This window comes from Phocoena phocoena, chromosome 19 (genome assembly GCF_963924675.1).
Source record: "Phocoena phocoena chromosome 19, mPhoPho1.1, whole genome shotgun sequence".
NCBI lineage: Eukaryota > Metazoa > Chordata > Mammalia > Artiodactyla > Phocoenidae > Phocoena > Phocoena phocoena.
In genome coordinates, this window is record NC_089237.1 from 32750891 (window position 1) to 32769721 (window position 18831).

Here is an 18831-nt window from a genome sequence, read left to right on the forward strand (position 1 = left end):
AGGAGCTAGTGTGAGGAGGCAGCTAGGGGTGGGTCTAGAGAAGTGGACTGGGCTGAGCCAGAGATGAGCGAGGACGGAAAAGAAGTAAAACCAGAGGAACACGGGGCTTGATCTGGGGAAAGATGGAGGTGCTAGAAATGGGGAGGCTTCTACAAAGAAGGGGAAAGGAAGACACCAATGTCATCTCAAAAGCATCTCTTCCCCAACACCATTCTCTTCAAACCTGCTTGCATGTCTCTCCTTTACCTTCTCTGAAGAAGGTTAGGGAAGGTCTCTGAATGGTTTGGAAGACGTGGGAGGCGAGATGCTTGAAAATCTCAAGGGTCAGATGCTAAAACAATATTCCATTCTTTCTGTTATGCACTTTAAAACGCTATTCTGAGAAGAAGTCCGTGGGATTCCCCAGAAGGCCAAAGGGGTCCGTGGCACAAAAAGGATTAAGAAATCTAATCTATAATTGTAATTTGCCACCTGGAGGGTGAAAGATGATCTAAGAAGGTATCATGGTATCCATCCAGGATTTCTGCAGCTTGCATAATTTAGATCTTTTGCACCTCAAACATGTTTCTTTCCTTCAAGTCCCTTGGTTGTTACTATATTTCTTACCAACAGATTGTACTTAGGTTTGAGTAAAATAGACAGTTTAAACATCAATCAGTGTAACATCACATGGTGCCAGTAAACTCTGGCAACCCATGTTTTCAAGCACATAAAATGGTATAAGGATTGTGCAGAACTTTAAAACTGAGGAGGTGACTACAGAAAATAAACATAGAAAGTGTTTGCACAGTGCCTATCAAAGTAAATGTTCATTAAAATGTCCACTTGTTTTACATTTCTATACTGAAATGTTTCTCCTTCTGTACTTGAAAGAAAGCCTTGAAGTTGATGGCAAACTCTGCATTTATGCCAGTTTCCAAGAAGAGAAAATGATCAGACTTGGCAGCATAGATAACTTGCTGCTGTATTCAATTCAAGGCTGGTTCTGTTCTGTTTTATGAGGATGGGAGGACGGATGGGGTAGTTCACTACACTAAATGCACAAGGGATTAGAGACTACAGTTTTATAATGCCTTTTAGCTTCTCTCTTATTTATAAAAATGTATTTAAAATTCAATTGCTTAAAAAAACAATTTCATCAGAAACCATCGGCTATGGAGTATTTTCAAATATTGTAAAGGAATCCCATTTTAAAGGTGAGCTTTGATAAAGCTGCACCTTTACCACTTTATAGCAGTTGATTAATGAAGACAAGCATGAAAGTATAAATGGCATTATGAAAGATATGATATAAGGCAGGAAGTTTATATTGTATTTATTACACGTGTTTAAAAGTATACTAAACTCAGAAGGTAAATGTGTATATATTTAGGTATGTTGAGATTCACAACCATGTTTATTTTATTACAGCTAATGAAGGAAAGAATCACATTAGGAAATAATTTTTATTTTGTGGCAAAAGTCTGGAAAAGGGCTTGAAAGGGGTCTAGAAAGACCTGTTCTTCAGGACTTGTCTATTATAATAGGCCAGCCTATTTCCTTTGTGAAAAACTCTCTAGAGGAACTTGCAGAATATGGCAAGTGGTGAAGAGAGGAATAATATATTTGGAGCTTCCTAAAATTCCAATAGACAAAAGTTCTATGGGCTTGAGTTGGAGTTCTAATACTCAAACATGGACTAAAGATTTGGTGCTGGGCCATAGCTGGTGGGAAGCTGGACCAGGGACTTCTTCATGGAGCCTGGATCCCCTAAGAGCTGCCCCTTCCATTCCAATGAAACCAGAAAATCCCCAGCCTGTAGACCATGGAGCCCTCAAGGAAACTCATGCTTTTCCCGAAGCCTTAGGTAGAAAGAAACAAAAAGGCAACTGGAAGAAACCACACCCCAAGCCTATGCCAGAGATGGAATTTAAATTTACATTACCTGCAACTGAATGGGAGACATAAGGAGATAAATTAACACAAAGGACCATTGAAATGCCTGGGACCCTGCCAGAATCAAAACCAGTGACACTTTCACAACTAGGACACGTGCAATTATCCAAGAGAAAACAACACCCACAAGTAGGTGCATGTACAGAAAAGTGAGTTACAGAGACCTGAGGGAACAACTCTCCATGTCAGAGAGTTAGCAGATGTGCAAACAGGACCATCAGAACCAAAGAACCACAGATAACAGACCAATATGAGAGTAATTATTCAACACGTATTTGTGATAATATAAGAGGTAAAAGAAGGTCTAGAAAAGAGAAAAACAAGAAAGAGATAAATGAATTTGAAAAAGAACCAAAAGAACAAAACCACCTTGTACAAGTAAAAACTGTAAGTAACTAAAATTAGAAAGTTGAAAGAGGAGGTAAAAGAGTTGTCCTGCCACAGTTCAAGAAGGAAATAAGAAGGTGGCTATGAGGAAATTCTTCAGAGGTATAAAGAAATGGAAAATGTGAAGGACTAATTAAGAGACATGAAGGATACACTGAAAAGGTAAAACATTTCTGACTGGAGTTTCAAAGAAGAGAACAGAGAGGATAGGAGGCAAGGTGGATGGGTAAGAGGGAATAGACAAATGCACGTATGGAAACAAAGTGGAACTAAAATTCTAAACAGCAAAAAACAAAAACAGCGGAGGGCAAAGTTACAGTTTTGTGTAGAAGGTAGTTAAGATATATTGATTAATTTAGTCTCTTGTGCATGTTAAAATTTAATGGAATGAATTCTCAAAATGCAGTAATAAAACAAACAAACCAATAAAAATGTGCAAAAGATTTAAATGGAAATTTCACCAAAGAATATATACTGGTGGTAAATAAAAACATGAGAGATACTCAGTATCCTTACTCATTAAGGTAACATAAATTAAAATCACAATGGGATATGATATGCTCTGAAATTAGTAAAAATTAAATTGATTGACCAAAGTAAGTCTTGGCAAGGATGTGGAGGAAATAGAACTCTCATGCACTGCTGGTCGGAATGCAAGTGGTACAAATACTTTGGGAAACTTTGACGATTTCTTAAAAAGTTAAACATACACTACAATACAATCTAGCCATTCCATTCCTAGGTGTTTACCCAAGAGACAAGAAAGTAGCACTGTCGGGCTTCCCTGGTGGCGCAGTGGTTGAGGGTCCGCCTGCCGATGCGAGGGACATGGGTTCGTGCCCCGGTCCGGGAGGAACCCACATGCTGCAGAGCGGCTGGGCCCGTGAGCCATGGCCGCTGAGCCTGCATGTCCGGAGCCTGTGCTCCACAACGGGAGAGGCCACAACAGTGAGAGGTCCACATACTGCAAGAAAACACTGTCCATGTATGCACTAATGTTTATAGCATCTTACTTTGTAATAGCCAAAAACTGGAAACAACTTAATATCCTTCAATGAGTGAACTGATAAAGCAAATTGTGATATATCCATCCATGAAGTACTGCTCAGCAATAAAGTTTTAAATGTTTAAAATGTGTGTATATAAGTGTGTGTGCATATGCATGAGTCATATATATGTACATATATGTGTACTGCAAGCAATAAAGCATAAATCATTCAATTTAGAGGTGAAGTAGCATGATACCTGCAATTTACACTCAAATCGTTCAGTTAAAAATTGTGTAAATTTTAGAGAAGCAAAAGTGACAAAATGTAAACAACTGATAAATCTAAGTAAGGGTAGCAATATTTTCTGTTCTATTCCTTCAACTTTCAGAACCACGGCAGAGAACTGGCTTGCTAAGGGAACCCAGCTACAATCAGGAAGTTGCCACCATGACCATATACCATGCCTGTTAAATGGATGTCTCCCTGTCCACTTACCTCAGGTCCTGATGCACAAATGCATCTTATTGGCAGCCCAAATCCTGTCTGGACTCTAGTGCAAAGCCATTTGGGAAATACAAGTATTTAGGTAGTAAACTAGACAACTGTTGGGGAAGACATTGAATAAGACAATCCATTACATGCACCACAGGCAGGCCCGGTACACAGCATTTTCTGAGTTATTTAAGGCCACAGAACCATTTCTCGTAAGAAGTATCTTGAAAGAAAATGTTCCAGGGAACATGCTTTTGGAAATTCTGACCCAGTTCAACTTTCTCATTGATGAGGAAGGAAACTGATGCCCAGAGAGATGGCTGCTTGGCTGATACCACCTAGTGAATTAGCAGTGGTCCTTCCCAGTATTGTTTCGCTGTGCTTACCAAGCCACAAAAAGCTCCCCAGAATATGAGACCAGACATGCTGGGTTCAGACACCACCTCTGCCCCTGCAGTTAACTGTGTGACTTCTGGCCAGTTGCCTAAACGTTTTGAACCTCAATTTCCTTACCTTTCACAATGAGATGACCTCACCTTATGAGGTTAAAGTGAAAGTCACCATGACAGTTAAGCACCTCGCACAAGGTAGGCAAACAATCATAGTATTTCCCTTCTTCCCTCTTTGCCCCCAACCCAGGTACCATGTGAGTACAACAGAGACAGGAGGAATGTGCCTGGAATTAGAGATTTAATGATGCTTCTGGGAAAAGCCAAGGCTGTGGAAAGACAAAGGGAGGGGTGCTATAGAACTTGATCTCTGGCGACACGAGAAATGTGTTAGGGAAGGTGGAGTTGTATTTAAAGAAGCCGGGTTTTTTCCAATGATGGTTTAAAAACAAAAGCAGAAATATAATAGACAGAGGTTTAAGATTTAATATAAGGCCATGCAGTGCTCTCAGAGTTGTAAAGAGTAGACTTTTTCACCAACTACCTTCCTCTGGTTTTAGTAGCTTGCCCAGATGTCACTTCCATTCCAGAGCCTGTGAAGCTTTGACAGACTGTAAGGCGATGCCACTGTCTTTGTAGCCAAAAGATGACTCTTCACCTTCCCCTGGAAACCAGGTGTTAAATCATCACCAGATGACAGTAACATCCAACAATTAATTTTCTAGGAACTCACCAAACCATTTCACCTTTGTTTTTTTCCTTTTGCTTCTCTATGTCACATAAGCATTTATTCAACATAAAATAGAAGCAGCCTTGAGCTTGTCTCATCCTTATTTTGCACTTGACTTGGAGAATCACAGAATTTTTAAAAGAAGGGAATGTCCATTCCTCAAGCTATAAGGAACGGGCTCTCAGAGTTTGTATTAGCAGACTTAAACCCTGTTTGGACTTGGATGAAACTTGACAATGAGTCATATACTTGTCCAACTTGTTATTTTTCTTAAGTAAGAAAAAAGGATACTTTAAAAAATATCTTGGGAATATTTGGGAATGTAGTTGGGAATGTAGTGGAATGTAGTCGGAATAGTTGTGAATGTAGCCAGCTTTCCCAAGGTAAGAGCCATCTGGTTATCTAAACAAGCTTCTTCTTAACTGCACTTTCTCTTCCAAATTCCTCCATCCCACTCCCAAATTCATTTGTACAACCAAAGTCAGGTTTTTTCAAGGACTCACTGGGGTAGGGAATGAAAGAAAAATGTAGAAACATTAAAAGGGGCTGGTGATGACTGAAATCCATGCCATGCTCTGGGAACACCAAGGAATCTGGAACTGTGGATCCCAGGATGTCCTAAGAGGGAGTTTAATGGGGCCTTGGATTAGTCCCAGAGAATTTCCAGGATACTCCTGCTTCCTACAGTATTGTTAGGTGAGCTGGGGGTTGGAGAGGGAGTTAGCTTGAAACATGCACACTAAGTTGGGAGACAAGGGACAGCTCCAGAGTACTAGAAATCAGGTCATGCCCAGTGCAGCTCGGGCTGTACCTGTCTCCATCATCATTTTGGAAATGTCGGTACCAACAACTTGCATCCAGTCAGTGGAGCTAGAATTAGACTGGTGGACACTGACCAGTCTAACAGACCAGGTGGACACACTCTCCAAGGTCTTGTGCAAAATGAAAATATCCAAGTTAGTAACTGGGTCACTACCATAGAATCTGGACTAGAGAACTAGAAGTATAAAGTAATTGGACAAAGGAGAGGGCATCAAGGTTGCAGCCCTAGTCTGTGGACTGGGTGAATGTAGGGGAAGAAGGTAGAAGTGAGCTGCAAACCCAGTCTTACCCATCCCTCCTGGTAACCAGTCCTGCTAGAAGATCTCAGATCTAATTAGTGGCAAGCAGTGTGGGAGCCCCTCAGTATTCCGGGGTCATGAATCTTGGGTCTGGGATAATATAATACCAACCTGAAACGGGAGTCATGCTGAATTATTCATCTCCATCTGGAGTAGGTGAAGGGATTGAGACTCTAGCTGGGGAGCATCAGCAGAAGAAGCTGTGAGTAGCTGGGGACTCAGAAGCAGTGAAAGCAAAGCTGGTGCTAATCTAGCATTGAAAATGTTGAACATTTTAATGTGTCCACAGCGGTAACCGTACAGAAGCTCTCTTAATAACTGCCTGGACTGAAATGCACTAAAAATGAGTTTTCCTACCAAAAAGAACTCATATATGACATTGATATGCAGAAATAAAAGGAAGGGGAGACTGGGAACCATCCTTTCATGTTGAAGCAAAAATACAAGGCTCCTGGGTACTTCTTTCATAAGATTCTCTTTTATATATTTACTTTCAAATTTTGCTTTCTCAGTGAATAAAGAATATCTGATGATGAGAAGACAAGGACAAGGAAAGACATATCCACAGAGGAAGCTTTAGCTCCAAATTGTTGTAATCACTTCCCAATCTCCATTTTTTAGTCATTTGGGAAAAAAATTAAGAGATGCATCTCGTTGCTTCTCTTTCTCAAAAGTTTAACTTTGGGCATAAGATGTTATATTAATGGTAAAGACAACATGTTCCATCTGAGGTAACAGTGGGGGTCAAAGTTAAAATTTATCAGTGAAGTAGAATAAATATTTGTAGTACTAGGGTAAAAAGTCTAACAGGGTATTAGAGCTGCTTATAGGAGAAATAAAATAAGTTCTAACTCTCTTTGACCAACTCAGCAGCTGACTTTTAAAAACTTTAGTAATTTAATATTATATGTCCCAAATGACTTTTTTTTTTTTTTTTTGTGGTACACGGGCCTCTCACTGTTGTGGCCTCTCCCGTTGCAGAGCACAGGCTCCGGACACGCAGGCTCAGCGGCCATGGCTCACAGGCCCAGCCGCTCCGCGGCATGTGGGATCCTCCCAGACCAGGGCACGAACCCGTGTCCCCTGCATCAGCAGGCAGACTCTCAACCACTGCGCCACCAGGGAAGCCCATGACAATGTTTTTTTATCCATTGGAATGTGAAGTCCAGGAGGACAGGGGATTTTGTCTATTTTATTTACTACTGTCTTTCTAATGCATAGAATGTAGTGAACACTCAGTAAATACTGTGAATAAATGAGAGAAACCAACTTGAAAGCATATCTGCATATGGACAGCCTCACACCCATTTCAGTGTTTCAACAAGGGCTCAGCTGTTCCCATGACATCATCCTTGCCTTCCCCTTCCTTCCACTCAATCTATCATGGAGAGTTTGGGTTTACTGACAACTAGAGGATGGCTCTCTGATCTTGAGCATCCCATTTTGTTCTGCTCTGAGTCTAAAGAATCCAGTGGGAAAATCAAAGGATGAGATGAGGCCATAAAAATTCCTGAGAATACTTCAGGATCCACAGAGTAAGAGATTGGGGACAGTCATGGAAAGACAATTCCCCTTCCAGCCTCTGCTCTTGATCACAAAGAACAGAGTAAAAGGATACATTGCTTCCCTTTAGGACTTAAATTCTGTTACTTCAGTTGATTTTCACTCTCTTCTTCAAAAACCCTGTTATCATAACTGTGTTCATAGTTAATACCCCCATTGCAATTTCCATTGACAGGAGGTGCCATTGTGCCACTTCCCACAAAAGGGTGATCATGCCTGTGGCTTAACTTGGACTTGGATCATTGTAAGTTGTTCGGTCACCTTTATCTAAGAAGGAGGAGGCAAGGTCAAGGTACTGATTTTGCCAAGCTCAGTCAAACATCCTGAAATGTTTTCCGACATTGGGAATTTGACAAGATCCCAAGCACATTTGGCTGAGGCCCCCCTTTTCCCCTTAATTGCTGAGTGCAAACAGAAAATGTAATCCATCTGCTTCAGAGTCATTTTCCCAAAACTCATCCAAATTTTCCTTGGTCAGAACTATTTGAAGCCTTTGTCTTCATGAGCCTAACACCTTCCTTCTCATGTTTTATATCTTGGAACTTGGAAGCAGACAGATTCAATAGGAACAGGACTCAGTTTCAAACACAAGACATAATCTGTAAAATCAGATGCTGGGGGTGGGGGGTCGAGAGTCTCACTTCCAGAATTACAGCTGTGACACATCTGAGGGGTAGTTAAGAGAGTCTTACAACAAATGTGTCCTAAGAAGGCCAGAGAACACAGCTAACTGAGCACAGAGTCCTCTCCACCCCGTATCCAGCAGCAACTGGGACCCAACACCTCACCACAGTTCCCTGGTGGGAAATTTGGGAAGCAGAGGTTTCACTAACTCCTGCTCTTTGGTAGTTGGTCATATTGTAAACACTGAACTTGGAGCACAGAAAGGCTCACAAGATCCACCTAAGACCTTTTAATAAGCCCCTGACACTCAGAGTGAGACAAAAATGGGTCAGAGTCCTAACTCCCAACTATTATGGTACTTACTGGTTTTATGACCTTGGGCAAGTTCCTTAACATTTTGGAATGTATGTGTTTTCATTGTAAATAAATATAATAAAAACCTTCCTGGCATATGGCATTTGGAAAGTACTCAGTTAGTGACAGCTGTGAGTATTGTTGTTGTTATTTTTTATGACAGCTTTATTGAGATATAATTCACATACCATACAACCTATACATTTAAAATGTACACTTCAGTGGGTTTTGGTATATTCAAGGAGTTGTGCAATCATTACCACAATCAATTTAAGGGCATTTTATCACCCCCAAAAGAAACCGAATACCCACTACAGTCACTCTGCATTACCTCCCAGTCCTAGGCGACCACTAGTCTACTCTTTGTCTCTATGGACATTTGGAAAATCAACTGATTTTAACTGAAAAGGTTTATTTCTGACGCTCAATTTTGATCCGTTGATCTATGATTATCCTCATGCCAATATCTCACTGTCCTGATCAATGTTGATTTGTAGTGAGTTTTGACATCAGAAGCTGTGAATCTTCTAAAATTGTTCTTCTTTTCAAGATTGTTTTTCTATATAGAAGGTCATGTCATCTGCAAAAAGAGATAGTTTTACTTCTTCCTTTCCATCTGGATGTCTTTTCTTTCTTTTTCTTGCCTAATTGGTCAGAACCTCCAGTGCAATTTTTGAACAGAAATGACAATAGCAGACAATCTTGTCTGGTTCTTGAGCTTAGGGGGAAAGAATCTACCATTATTAAGAATGAGGTTAGCTGTTTTCTGTTCATGGATGGTCTTTATAGGGTTGAGGAAGTTCCATTCCTAGTTCGTTGAGTGTATTTATCATGAAAGAATTTTATTGTTATTATATAATACAAAAATGCAGGTGTTCTATTTTGCCCTTGTTTTCTTTTTCCCTTTTTTCCCCTTTTTTTGGTTTCTTTCCAGAACCTGGTAGGACATCAGGATGACATCAGGAAAGAGGAAGCCACGGGCTGCTGTGCATCCATTCCCTGAAGTGCCCTATGAGCAAGTACCTGCCACCCCCTCCCTCCTGTCTGCACTCCTGACCTAATGATGCCCTGTTGTTCTGGCAAGCTGCATCTCTCCCACTTTGATCTGTTTTTCTGGCCTACTGTCTCCTGTTTCTGGATCCCTGGCTTCCTGTCACTCTTCTTCAGTGTTCAGATCCTCTTTCTATCTCTTTCCAGGTGTCCTAGGCTGCTTTGGCAGCTACTGGTGTTTGGAAAGCTAAAGGCTGTTTTCCAGGCAGTAGAATTTCCTTTTAACTCATATGCCCATTTTGATTCCACAAATAATTTATGTGAACTTTTTAATGCCAGAAGTTGTGCTTTTTGAGTCTGATAATACAATAGTCCCATGATATTGTTCCTAGCCTGGTCCCATTTTTCAGAAGAGGAAAACAGAGGCTCTGTGTGGCTAATTTGTCTAAGATTACGTACATAGTAATTGGCACAGCCACACATTGATTACAGATCTCTCTGTTTAGGGAAAAAGAGAGAGACATGCGTAGAGTCAAAATTCCTAATATAGAACTCAGGACAACAGTTGCCATGTTGGAGGAGCCAGGAAGAGCTAGGAAAAGTACTATGTATCATTTCAAATACAAGGCTTCTATTTTCTGATCTTTGCCAACTTGTCCAACCCATCTTCCAAAAAACACACACCCATCCACCCAAGACACAATGAATCATGTCAGGCTATCTCTATTGCTGTGCTTTTTCATAGGCTTGTATCTCTGCCTGTCTCTTCTACTCAACTGAGAACTTCTAGATGCCTGTCTAACTCCTACTCCTACTTCAAGACCCAATAGAGGAATCACTTCCCCTGGGAAGTTTTTGACTCACCCCAGGCTGTGCTCCATCATATCCCATACCACCTATGTCATAATGCTCTCCTCCTTCTCCCCCACAATCAATCACCAATAAATCATAAGCACCTTGAAGGCAGTAGCCATGGTTAGTTCTCCCCTCTCTCCCAGGACTCAGGATAGTTCCAGGACCAATGTTTCTTGAATTACTAATTTAATCTTAAATGAGCTCCTATTGACAGATGCCCTTTCTGGTAGGTGATTTCAACCACCTCTCTATTCAGGTAGATGAGGGGCTGGGACCATTTCATGTTTCCTTCCACTGTGCAGAATCTGAATCCTAAACCATGGGGCTCAAGTCTGTGAAATCTGAACTTAAAACAGTAAAATCACCTATCCACTCTGAAAAACACAAGTCAATGTCATCAGGTCACCATGAGGCAGATCTCAGGAAAGATGATGATCCAAAGGAAGAAAGCATGGGTCTAACATTAAACTCAGGGTAAGAACACCCTAACATTCTTAGATACTTCTCAACATCCAAGGATCTAGAGTCAGTGCCAGAGACCGTCTTTAGGTTAAAAAGCACAAGACATTCATGTCTCCAGCTATTAAGCAAAATGATCACTTTACTTCCGAACCAATGCCAACTCAGTGAAAAGAAGCCAGCTGCAAGTGAAGAGATTTCTGGACTCTTCATCACAACTCTGAGAGCAAAGCCTTAATGCAGTCACCTTTTGCTTTCTCTTCAAAGAGAAGGCTGTGAGGTCAGACCCAGGAAGACAATGCCTAACAGCCCCAAAAGGCTCTTGATATTAGTCCTCGCCAATTTCCCTCCAAGCCCGGGCACATCTTGGGCTGACGGCACACAGGCTATCATCATTTAAGCATGAATGCTGAACCACTGGGTATTTTTTTCTTTTCTGGGATTTCTGATAACTCTGTCTATAAGATGTGGTTTTAAGAAAGATTACTCCTGGTCATTTATCTAACAGACCATGCTGTGGTCTGTAAGCTCATTCTTTCTTAAAGCTTTCACATTCTGTAAACTGAGGAATTTACTCAGACGGGGGACTTCATCTGAGGTGGAAACTGTAAAGTGGCCAATTATTTCTCAGTCATTGGTTGCATATGATCTTTACCCCAAGCTTTGGAAACACAGACAACATTTAGCAAACATTCTGCTCCAAAGCTAATGTTTTGGAAAGAATAACAACATGTTGGGAATAAATTACATGGTCTTTAGTGCATTTTCGTGTTATTGCCTGTTAACAGGCAAAGCGGTGTGCCAGCTCATGAGAGAACGTCAGTCTTCTAAGGAATCGATTTCTGAATTGCTGAGCTTATAGCGTCTCTGTTGTAAAGCTGAACAGGCTGGGAGCACAGAAGGCCATGTCTGTGGGAGCTGACCTAGGGGAAGCTATGAATCTTAGGCTGTCCTTACATTGTAATCATATACAGACCATTAGCCCACTTTGAGTACAGCATTTCAGGCTTTTTAACTAAGACTATCTAGTTTCCCATACCATGGGTTATAGTAATCCTAAAACCAGGTAATCTAATATACCTAATACAAGTAACTAATTTAACCTTAATCAAACATCTACTGGGTTCAAAGTCTTTTTCCAGGTTCTCTGGAAGAAAAGTGGGAGCTTTAAATGAGCATTGATTTCCTTTCTATGAAATGTTCGGAACAGGCAAATCCATAGAGGCAAAAATTAGATTAGTGGTTTCCTAGAGCTGGGAGGATGGGGGAACTGGGGAGTGCTGGTTTAAAGGATGTGGGGTTTCTCTGGGGGGTAATAAAATGTTTTAAACCTGATTGTGGTGAGGGTCACACAACCCTGTGGATACACTAGAAGCCCTTGAACTGTACAGTTCAAATGGACAAATTGCATGGTATGTGAATTACACCTCAATAAAGCTGTTAAAGAAAACATAAAACCTGGCCCTCACAGAGAGAGAAAACATGTTAACAATTGGAAGCAGGAAGAACTAAAGTCAGGTACCACATGGGCTGAGGGAGAGCCACACAGCACAGAGTCCTTCCGGCTTGGGCTTTCCTTTCATCTGGAGCTGTCACTCTCTCTCGGCACATGTTTAGGTCTGGGAGGGTGGGAGAGAGGGACTTATAGGAGCAGGAAGACAGCTTCTAATAACTGACTAGAGATGAAATCCATGAGGAGATGGTGAAGGATGTTATGGGAACAGAAATACCAGACCTGAGACTCTCGGCGGGGTCGGTGGGCTCCTAATGCAGGTCCTACCCCCTGGACAGCTGGTCTCAAGTACAATGTCTTCTTTAAAGGAGGGAGGGTAATTCCTTCAGCTGAGAGGTGTCTCCTGTTACCTTAGCCTATCCATCCTAAAGACAAGTTCTCCAGAAAAGCATCATTCCCACCCCCACACAGGTTCCCATGCTCCTGGAGCAAAGGGCTCTGAAATCAGGTCTGTCCACAAAATAAATCAATAAGAACTAGCGCTGAAGCAACTTATATGTCTAAATATTGCCCCCCACACAAACAACCAAAACCTATATTTCAGGCCATGTAGGCTGTCATAGAAAATCTTTAGGAAGAAGAAGAAATTGTATTACATGCTTAAGGGATTTATTTTTTATTGGGGTGGGCTTATTTTATTTAAAAAGATCCATCACCATCTTCATCTTCTACATATACCCTCTCACCACCAGTTTTGTTTGTTCTCCAATTTCCAATATTTAGTCAAAAGCAAAATTAACAGCTGTATTTAATATAAATAATTCCAAGTAATTTCAAATGTGATAATACTTTTTAAACTTTTACACTAACTATAAATATTATAAGTGATAAATTGCTTTTGTGGGTAATATTAAACTGTCAAGCAGTGCTGTATATAAGCATTTTAAAGAAAAAGTTCATCAAGAGATTATACTTCATGAATGTGACCCTGAGTTCTAGGTTTGGTGTACTCTGTACCTGTGGACCTCTGCTTCTTCACTCTTGCAATGAGGACCCTCTACCGCTTTGTGCTATTCTTGTCCCTACATTCTTGTGGTGGGAAGAAAGGCTGAGCTGAGTGCTGAGTTAAGGAGATGGTGGGGCAGGGGACCCAATCATTCCTCCCTCTTGGAAGTGCCTGCAACCGGGTTATAGTTGTGCAGGTTTCATACCTGAGTTCTTTGGAGTTCGTGGGTCAAACTAAACTGAGTGACGTGGTGTCACTCCTGCTCCACTGATCCCTGTTTCCCTGGAAGAACCAAGGAGAAAGAGCTTCCTTTTCCAGTGCGTGCCTCCATCCACCTTCAATGACAAGGCAAGTATTGCCTCCGGGAAACTGCCAAGATTCTAGGGTGGGACTTGAACTCTTGGACTCCCAGACAATGGTAATGATGCTACTAGCTGAGTGACACAGACCTACTTCCCGAGTCAGTGACTAAACACAGACAAAGGAATATGAGGCATTTCTTTCCCTCCCCCTTGGCCAGCCTTGGCAAGGCTGCTGGTGCAGGCAGAGGTGTCCTCCCCTGGGAGTAGCTGCTGGGCCACTCCAAGGCTGCAGAGTGCAGAGCTGATCCTCAGCTTGTTGGTGAGTTTCTTCACCTTTGGTTTTCATAACTTGAATGAAAGCTCATCTTAAAAAGCTCTTTTTACCTCATTGTTTTACTTCTCCCTTCTCCTTTCTAACAGCTGTCTTATTTTTAAGGGAAGTCATGACTATATGACAGAGTAGAAAAAAACAAAACCCAAAGTTAGGAGAAGGAAAGAAATCATAAAGATCAGAACAGAAATAAATGAAATAGAAGCAAAGAACACAACAGCAAAGATCAATAAAACTAAAAGCTGGTTCTTTGAGAAGATACACAAAATTGATAAACCATTAGCCAGACTCATCAAGAAAAAGAGGTAGAAGACTCAAATCAATAGAATTAGAAATGAAAAAGGAGAAGTTACAACAGACACCGCAGAAATACAAAGCATCCTGAGAGACTACTACAGGCGACTCTATGCCAATAAAATGGACAACCTGGAAGAAATGGACAAATTCTTAGAAAGGTATAACCTTCCAAGACTGAACCAGGAATATAGAAAATATGAACAGACCAATCACAAGTAATAAAATTGAAACTGTGATTAAAAATTTTCCAACAAACAAAAGTCCAGGACCAGATGGCTTCACAGGTAAATTCTATCAAACATTTAGAGAAGAGCTAACATCCATCCTTCTCAAACTCTTCCAAAAAATTGTGGAGGAAGGACCACTCCCAAATTCATTCTATGAGGCCTCCATCACCCTGATACCAAAACCAGAAAATGATACTACAAAAAAGGAAAATTACAGACCAACATCACTGATGAATACAGATGCAAAAATCCTCAACAAAATACTAGCAAACAGAATCCAACAACACATTTAAAGGATCATACACCACAATCAAGAGGGATTTATCCCAGGGATGCAAGGATTCTTCAATATACACAAATCAAACAATGTGAAACACCATATTAGCAAATTGAATAAGAAAAATCATATGATCATCTCAATAGATGCAGAAAAAGCTTTTGACAAAATTCAACACCCATTTATTATAAAATCTCTCCAGAAAGTGGGCATAGAGGGAACCTACCTCAACCTAATAAAGGCCATATATGACAAACCCACAGCAAACATCATTCTCAATGGTGAAAAACTGAAAGCATTTCCTCTAAGATCAGGAACAAGACAAGGATGTCCACTCTCACCACTATTATTCAACACAGTTTTGGAAGTCCTAGCCACAGCAATCAGAGAAGAAAAAGAAATAAAAGGAATACAAATCGGAAAAGAAAGTAAAACTGTCACTGTTTGCAGATGACATTATACTATACATAGAGAATCCTAAAGATGCCACCAGAAAACTACTAGAACTAATCAATGAATTTGATAAAGTTGCAGGATACAAAATTAATGCCCAGAAATCTCTTGCATTCCTATACACTAATGACAAAAAAGCTGAAAGAGAAATTAAGGAAACACTCCCATTTACCACTGCTACCAAAAGAATAAACCACCTAGGAATAAACCTACCTAGGGAGACAAAAGACCTGTATGCAGAAAACTATAAGACACTGATGAAAGAAATTAAAGAGGATACCAACAAATGGAGAGATAAACCATGTTCTTGGATTGGAAGAATCAATACTGTGAAAAAGACTATACTACCCAAAGCAATCTACAGATTCAGTGCAATTCCTATCAAATTACCAATGGCGTGTTTTACAGAACTAGAACAAAAAATCTTAAAATTTGTATAGAGACACAAAAACACCCCGAATAGCCAAAGCAGTCTTAAGGGAAAAAAAATGGAGCTGGAGGAGTCCGACTCCCTGACTTCAGACTATACTACAAAGCTACAGTGATCAAGACAATATGGTACTGGCACAAAAACAGAAACATAGATCAATGGAACAAGATAGAAAGCCCAGAGGTAAACCCACGCACCTATGGTCAACTAATCTCTGACAAAGGAGGCAAGGATATACAATGTAGAAAAGACAGTCTCTTCAATAAGTGGTGTTGGAAAAACTGGGCAGCTACATGTAAAAGAATGAAATTAGAACACTCCCCAACACCATACACAAAAATAAACTCAAAATGGATTTGAGACCTAAATGTGAGACCAGACACTAGAAAACACTTAGAGGAAAACATAGGAAGAAAATCCTTTGACATAAATCACAGCAAGATCCTCTTTGATCCACTTCCTAGAGTAATGGAAATAAAAACAAAAATAAACAAATGAGACCTAATGAAACGTCAAAGCTTTTGCACAGCAAAGGAAACCATAAAGAAGACAAAAAGACCACCCTCAGAATGGGAGAAAATATTTGCAAACGAATCTATGGACAAAGGATTAATTTCCAAAATATATAAACAGCTCATGCAGCTCAATATTAAAAAAAACAAACAACCCAATCCAAAAATGGGCAGGGCTTCCCTGGTGGCGCAGTGGTTGAGAGTCCGCCTGCCGATGCAGGGGACACGGGTTTGTGCCCCGGTCCAGGAAGATCCCACATGTCGCGGAGCGGCTGGGCCCATGAGCCATGGCCACTAAGCCTGCGCGTCCGGAGCCTGTGCTCCACAACAGGAGAGGTCACAACAGTGAGAGGCCCACGTACTGCAAAAAAAAACAAAAACAAAAACAAAAATGGGCAGAAGACTTAAATAGACACTTCTCCAAAGAAGACATACAGATGGCCAAGAAGCACATGAAAAGCTGCTCAACATCACTAATTATTAGAGAAATGCAAATCAAAACTACAATGAGGTATCACCTCACACCAGTTAGAATGGGCATCATCAGAAAATCTACAAACAACAAATGCTGGAGAGGGTGTGGAGAAAAGAGAACCCTCTTGCACTGTTGGTGGGAATGTAAATTGATGCAGCCACTATGGAGAACAGTATGGAGGTTCCTTAAAAAACTAAAAATAGAATTACCATATGATCCAGCAATCCCACTACTGGGCATATACCCAGAGAAAACCATAATTCAGAAAGGCACATGCACCCCAATGTTCATTGCAGCACTATTTACAATAGACAGGTCATGGAAGCAACCTAAATGCCCATTGACAGACGAATGGATACAGAAGATGTGGTACATATATACAATGGAATATTACTCAGCCATAAAAAGGAAAGAAATTGGGTCATTTGTTGAGACGTGGTTGGTTGGATCTAGAGATTGTCATACAGAGTGAGGTAAGTCAGAAAGAGAAAAACAAATATTGTATATTAACGCATATATGTGGAACCTAGAAAAATGGCACAGATGAACCAGATTGCAGGGCAGAAATTGAGACACAGATGTAGAGAACAAACGTATGGACACCAAGGGGGTAAAGCGGCAGCGGGTGGGGGTGGGGGTGTGATTAATTGGGCGATTGGGATTGACATGTATACACTGATGTGTATAAAATTGATGACTAATAAGAACCTGCTGTATAAAAAAATAAATAAAATTTGAAAAAAAATTTAAAAATATATATACTCCCCCACAAAAGAAAAGCTCTTTTGACCTTTTTTTTTTTTTTTTACTTCTCCCTTCTTCTTTCTAACAGCTGTCTTATTTTTAATGGGAGTCATGACTATATGACAGAGTATAAAAATTCATTTTTCCCCTGACTTTCAGGCTTTTTGCAGCCTGTGGAGTGTATATGAATAAGCTCTCATTCTAGAATGGAGACACAGACATCAAAGATGTCAATGAAGGGCTTCTCTGGTGGCGCAGTGGTTGAAAATCCACCTGCCGATGCAGGGGACACGGGTTCGTGCCCCGGTCCAGGAAGATCCCACATGCTGCGGAGCGGCTGGGCCCGTGAGCCATGGCTGCTGAGCCTGCGTGTCCAGAGCCTGTGCTCTGCAATGGGAGAGGCCACAACAGTGAGAGGCCCACGTACCGCCAAAAAAAAAAAAAAAAAAAGATATCAATGAAGAGAAGACAGAAAGAAGTAATAGGTCTGGGTAATCCACACATTGAGTTATTGTCTAATAAATATTTTTAAGAATATGGGACAGCATGGAAAAACACTCATTCTAGTCTATGACTACAGACACATAAAAATGGACAATATATGAGCAAATTCTAGCAAAGAACATACAGAATGAAAGTAGAATGTGAGTAGTTTCTTTGTTAAACTTCTAATGATGTTATAATATTGTTTAAATGATGCCTTTTTGTATTGAGGGAAAGGAAAATGTGTAACAAATAATATACTCACACAAAACTAATATAAAACTAATCCTCAATCTGCCATTCCTCTTTCTTCCCTTTTTCTCTTGTCAGGCATGACTCTATTTTCAATCATTATGCAAGGAGAATCCACTGCTCTCTTGGGGAAGAATGACAATCCCCATGGCTGCAGAGGGCACACCACTGGTTCATTTCCAGAAGGGGTGTCAAAACGCTACTAACCTAAGGGTCCTTCTCATATCTCAATAACAGGGTTGTGAATGTTCAAAGGCTGAGGCATCCACCCACATTTCCTCCCCAGTTGCCTCCCAATCAAACGGGATAAGAAGGACTTCCTGACACAGGTAACTGGCCTGGGCATCCTGACCTCCAGGCCAGGTGACGCTGCATCTCAATATCTCCACCATCTGCTCCAGAGTCTGTCTGCAATTTTCCTAACTCAGCCTTAGAACATGGAGATAAGGGTTGAGAACTGTGACTTTGGTTGAATGGGTTCTGTTGGCAGTGTTGGCAGTCTGACCTATTTTCTGAAATTGATTATCTCACCCCTTTCTTGATGCTCACCCTCAAGATCCAGGGCAGGGGAAGAATCCAATTCAGAGTCCACATATTGTATGTTTATGTATAGCTGTTACAACAAGCTATAGTGACAAAATGCCTGGACTCAATCTTGGCACTATTGTTTGTTATCTTGGTCTAATGACAACATCCCTGAG